Source organism: Procambarus clarkii, chromosome 11 (assembly GCF_040958095.1).
Source record: "Procambarus clarkii isolate CNS0578487 chromosome 11, FALCON_Pclarkii_2.0, whole genome shotgun sequence".
In the NCBI taxonomy this organism is placed as follows: domain Eukaryota; kingdom Metazoa; phylum Arthropoda; class Malacostraca; order Decapoda; family Cambaridae; genus Procambarus; species Procambarus clarkii.
Window position 1 is genome coordinate 7,864,703 of NC_091160.1, and position 6,315 is coordinate 7,871,017.

Below are 6,315 nucleotides of genomic sequence, written 5' to 3' on the forward strand. Positions count from 1 at the left end.
GGTACACATGAAATCTCTAGATACTCTGCATTCTGAGAGTAATGCTCATGAACATATTTGTAAATACACTAATATACATTTAACACTAATAAGATGTTAATAAAATAAATGTACATACAATAACTTGAATAATTATAGGAGTGAATCAGTGACGCTATGTTGGGTACACTCCACGCATCATTGGAACATCCCAAATATGGTCATCCCTACATGAGACACCACGGTCTCTCACCCACTTCAATTAAGATGCAATAGCATTAGCAAAATATCTCATACAAGCACACTACAGTATGCTACAATTAACTCAAACATATATATTAGAAAACAAATGGATAAAATGTTTAATTTCAAATAACTGAACATATATGTTTATCATGATAATTGTTTGAATCAAGTATTATGGGATTCGTAACATCCCTCCCCGTCCTTAAAGAAAAATGAAATTAAGTGAAGGTTATTTTCATTTATTGATTACATGAGAGTACAGTACTGAGTACTCCAAGAACACAAAATGAATGTATTAAACAATCAATTAATTTAAGCACATGAACTAACCAAAAGGTAAAGATATAGAACAATTCTATATCAATTGTTATCATGATATATTAACAATCCTACTATATAGAACAATTCACATTATGGCACTGCAATGGGGGAATCCACTGGATAAGGCATCAGCAATGACATTTTGCCTTCCTGGGATATGTCTAATTACTGTGTTGAACTCTTGTAAAATCAAGGACAACCTAAGAATTCTTTGGTTCTTAAATTTCATGGAATTAATGAATGCTAGGGGATTATGATCTGGGTATTTGACAACTTCATTATCTGACAGTTATGTTTCAAACTTCTTAGCAAATCAAAATCAAACAAAGAGCTTCCTTCTCCACCACAGAATAATTTGTCTGTGCCTTATCAAATACGAGAAAAATAGCATACAGGGTGCTGCTCTAAGTTATCTGGCCCTACTTGGAAAAGAACCGCACCTGCTCCTAGATCCCAAGCCTCTATATGCATTATAAATGGCTTGTCAAATTGTGGACTGGCTAATACAGGTGACGTTGAGAGAATTCCTTTCAACTTTTGAAGAGTTCTGACACTCCTGTGTTTACTTGAACTTTACCTGTTTTCTAAGAAGATTAGTTATAGGTGCAGCCACAATTGAAAAATTCTTACAATACCTTCTATAATATGCACTCATCCCAATAAACCTCTGCACAGATTTCTTGGTCAGACCTCATGACCAAAGTAAATCATCGTTCCCTTAGCCCAGCTACATCAAGGTGCTGTATACAAAGTTATGATATATAAAATGAAAAAAAGTATTGCATAGTGTTCTCTAGGTGATGTGTCAATGTTCAAAAGGCTCTGATTCCAATGTTCTCAAGGTGCTGTATACAATGCACTCAAGGTGCTATATTCAGTGTTCTCAAGGTACTGTATACAGTGTTCTCATGGTGTTCTATACAGTGTTCTCGTGGTGCTGTATACAATGTTCTCATAATGTTGTATACAATGTTCTCAAGGTGCCGTATACATTTATCTCACCATTCTGTATAGAATGTTCTCGGGGTGCTGTATATAATGTTCTCATAGTTCTGTATACAATGTTCTCAACGTGCTGTATACAATTTTTTAATGGGGCTGCATACAGTTTTCTCAAGGTCTTTTATTCAATGTTCTCAAGTTGCTGTATACAATGTTCTCATGGGTCGGTATATGGTGTTTTCAAGGTGTTGAATACAATGTTTTCAAGGTGTTGAATACAATGTTCTCAAGGTGGTGTATACAATGTTCTGAAAGTGCTGTATACAGTGTTGTCAAGGTGCAGTATACAGTATTGTCAAGGTGCAGTATACAACGATCTCAAGGTGTTGTATACAGAGTTTTAAGGTGGTGTATACAATATTCTCAAGATACTGCATACAATTTTCTGAAAGTATTGTTTACATTGTTCTCAATGTACTTTTAGAATGTTTTCATAGTGCTGTATACAATGTTCTCATGGAGCTGTTGTTATGACCCCATGTAGCCTGGGTAGAAGGAGTCTACCTTGGGAGAGTTATTCTGCCGTCTGGATCTGATTGAGATGTCAGAGGAAAGATGTATATATTAAATATATAATAAACATCAGTGAATAATTTAAGAATATGAGCAGCAGACGAACATTTAAATAAGTGACATATAATGAGATGTCGATACTTCGGTGACGTGACGTGACGCTAGCCGGATGTCGTGACCTCACTTGAGCTACGGCAGTCGTCAGAGATGGTTGTACTTCATTGATCTTCTTGAAGGAGGTAGAATATAGTTCCCTGTGTCAGGGCTGGAGTGAAGGTTACTTGTTTGCAAGTGTGATGAAGCTGTTGGGGATTTAGTACACCATTTTTCTGTGATTTTGATATATTAGAGGCGACCTGGAAGTGTGTGATGGTCGCGCCTTTGTGGAACTCTAATTCTGTTGCTTCTTCAAGAGGAAGGAAGTAAGCAGGCGTTTCTGTTGTGGAGCCTGCTTGGCGACTCCGTGTACTCAAGTCAGGACTAGAAGAAGACTTGTAAAGCAATCTTAAAGCAACTTTTGTGGGCGGCCTGTGTGAGCGCCAGGGCCTGAGCGCTCCTACGTCATAGATCCCTGCGGTAAGCCTGTTTAATCGTTTGTTAGATTAGCTTCCAGTGTTTGATCGTGTGCCCAGCGATCATGGTGAACATACGTGTATATAGGATTGAAATTTTATTGAGTCATTGAGCTGAAATATGAAATTTAAGTTTGGAGAACAAGCTGGAGGGAGGGCGGAGTGGTACATCTTCTCTCGAGAGAGGTCAGCGGATGACTGAGGGGTGGAAGCCCCAAGCATCCCAACGGGAGAGGCTGCCCCCAGCGGCGCGTCAAGATATGTTCCCAGGTGGACCCACCCACGATGGGGGAGGACCCCACCGCGGCGGTGCCTTAGTGTTTGAAAGGATGTCGGGTGGAGGAGTATATTTGATGTGACTATATTTATTTATGATTGGTCAGGAAAACACTTTATATTGGCATGGCGATGGATTTGTAGGTTTGTGTGGGAAAAGTTAGTGAAGGAACTTCGTACCAGAAGAGGAGTGTATGCTGAACTCCAAGTGTGAGCTGAAACTCATAGTGGGAGCTGAACTGCAAGGTGGAGTAGGACTTCCAGTGAGGAGTGAACTTCATGGACATAGTGAATCTTCAAGTAGTGTAGGGAGCTACATGTCTTTGTGCGAAGCCGTGTGAGAGAGCTTCACTGACATTTGAGGAAGACTTCAGATGCAGCAGATTGCAGGAACTACATGGAGTACCTAACATGATCTTGAGGACCCAGAGAGATGAATTTGATAGTAGATCTCGAGGAATAGAACAGAGAAGTGTTCGGACACAGTGAGGTTTAAGGGAGTGCTTGATTGTGTTTTGGCATGAAAGGCGCAGTGCAAGATTACAGGTTGATGTCTGTTTTATAGTAGGAGTTATACGAATATTTTTGTACCCTGTATTTCAGCCCAAAGCAGAGAAGCAGCCCATCTATCTTGAGATGATTTCGGGGCTTAGCGTCCCAGTAGCCCGGTCGTTGACCAGGCTTCTTTTATTTGGTACACATCCCCAGGAAACCGCCCGTAGCAGCTGTCTAGCTCCCATGTATCTATTTACTGCTAGGTGAACAGGTGCATCAGGGTGAAAGAAACTCTTCCCATTTGTTTCCGCCACCACCGCGGATCGAACCCGGAACCTCAGGACTACGAATCCCGAGCACTGTCCACTTAGCTGTCAGGCCCCTACTAGCTACATTACTTCATCAGGTGATAAATGTTTTCTGTTTTAATAATTATAGCACACATACATATGACTTTCATACACCATTAAGAAGCTGCTTATCACCCAAACTTGATCAAGATCATATTGTGATGTATATTCTTAAGCCTATGAAATAATACAGGGTACAATACACCAATATTAAATAGTAAATACAAAAACAAGTACAGTACCATTCTGTATAATAATGTACAAAAGGATGTACTGTACTTTACTCCATTACAAAGAAAACACCATGTAAGAGTTTGCTAACTTTAATACCGTAAGCCACTGAAATAAATATTTTTCTCATAAATTAAAAAAATATGCAAACTGTACTGTATAATTTTGTGTACAGTACCACTGTACTGTATAATTTTGTGTACAGTACCACAGTACCGTATAATTTTGTGTACAGTACCACTGTACTGTATAATTTTGTGTACAGTACCACTGTACCGTATAATTTTGTGTACAGTACCACTGTACTGTATAATTTTGTGTACAGTACCACTGTACTGGATAATTTTGTGTACAGTACCACTGTACTGTACCATGCCTTACTGTACTGTACTTCCAAAATTAAAACATGTTCACTTCATCACCATCATCCTGGGAGCATTGTTCATCGTAATCAATTCTTGGAAAAGTAATTGACAAACATAGGGACATAGGGAAGACGTATCAGGGATATCTGAGTTTTATTGCGGCATCCCTTACATTCAAAGGCATTGTTGCGTACAGTAGCAATAAGATCACACAAGTTGCACACATGAACAGAATATGGGTCACTGACTTCAGACAAACGCACACGGAAAAACTGTGCGGCGCCATGAGCAATCTGGCAATCTTGTTCCATCTCACCGAATCGCAAGCTACCTTCCCTTGCACGACCTCCCATAGGCTACATAACCAAGACCTGCACAGGCCCTCTTGCACGGGAATGGATTTTATCATCTACCATATGCTTCAAACGATGATAATATGTAGGAGTCAGGAAAATCTGAGCATTCATCTTCCGTCCAGTGTGACCACAATACATAATCTCATTGCCTCTTAATTGGTAGCCATACCCTTGTAACAAATTGTATTTTTCTGTACATTCACGGCATCACTGAAGGGCGTAGCATCACCAATTTCACCCTTGTTGGCACCAAGCTTTCCTCGCAAAGCTTCAATAAATGGCCAATTGTCATTCGGGATGAGTATTAATAATGGTGTCAGGAGTTATACCTTCTGCTGTAAAAGGCATATCCTCCACCCTGTACTGAATACTACAGATACCTTTTTGTCCATGACGGGAGGCAAATTAATCACCAATCTGGGGAATGCGTACAGACCTTACACGAATCTTGATAAAATGATCACCATCTACGTTCACAGTCAGCATGACATGGTCCACAATGCCAGTTTCCGAGCCCCTCAAAAATACACTGGCATCTCTCTTCCTGAACCGTCTTGTATGACCATCTAATTCATCCTCATTTTCTGGCAGTGATGGTTTTGTCCAGTTACCCGTGGCCAGAGAATATCGCAGTCCATCAGAAATCAGCTTAGGCTTAACTGCAACATCCAACCTATACTCTTCACCTTTATCTAAGAGTTTCTGAGCGTGCATACGAACTTCTTTCATCAAGTTCCGGAAAAACCCTCGGGAAAGTAAGGTCATGAGAGGACCGGCCAAATCTAGCCTCTTGTTTCCATAGTGATCATGATCATCTAGCTCTCGTCGACCTAAAGCGGCAAGCAAAAGCCAGTGAACCATGTACTCTAGAATGTATGCCTTCTTTGTCTCACAAAAATCTGATACACCAACGTGAGATAACATTTCTTTCTGCAAAATCTCACGGGCAAATTTATGCGCTTCTCTTTTGTTACACCAAGTCGAATACCGAGTAAACCAATAAAGTTCAATGCAATATTCTGCTCCTGAATTACAAAGGCTTCGTCCAGAGATGGCTTTACCATTTCCGTCATCTCAGGATCATCAAAATAATTGATGATATGTTCAAAAATATCTCGATCTGCTACAAAGCCCAAAGCACGAAACACAACAAACAAAGCAGATTTATTAGCACTACTTCCACCCCTAGCCATCATGTTGATCCAAAGAGTGGGTACAGGTCGTGCAGAGTGCTCAATACACGAGCGGGTTTCGCACTTGTAAGCATATTTACTTTCCTTCATACTGGACACGTACACGGTGTTTGTCGCCATCTTCTCCTGGGCAATCAGCATTTTCTCTGAGCCGTTGATAATGAATTAAGGATCAAGAGGACATTCGTTAACCTCGTGAAGTTATACAGGAGTATAACATATACTTGTGTATAACAAAAGAAGTATGCATATTTAGGATGCAGTAGGTTGTGAACTGAGGAGTGAGCAGCAACCTAGTACGATTATAGGATGAAGACTAAAGGGGAATATTGGGCTGCTACCAACTGATAAGCAGCCTAAGGAGTTGCATAGTAATATAACTGTTCTTGTATATGTGTGTATTAAATGTCTCATAT

The 6,315-nt window shown here is 40.1% G+C and overlaps 1 pseudogene; it reads right to left on the reverse strand.

The window, feature by feature from the left end:
- Positions 1 to 4,310: 4,310 nt before the first annotated feature.
- LOC138363520 (DNA-directed RNA polymerase II subunit RPB2-like) lies at positions 4,311 to 6,100 on the reverse strand (annotated as a pseudogene).
- Between the last annotated feature and the right edge of the window lie 215 nt (positions 6,101 to 6,315).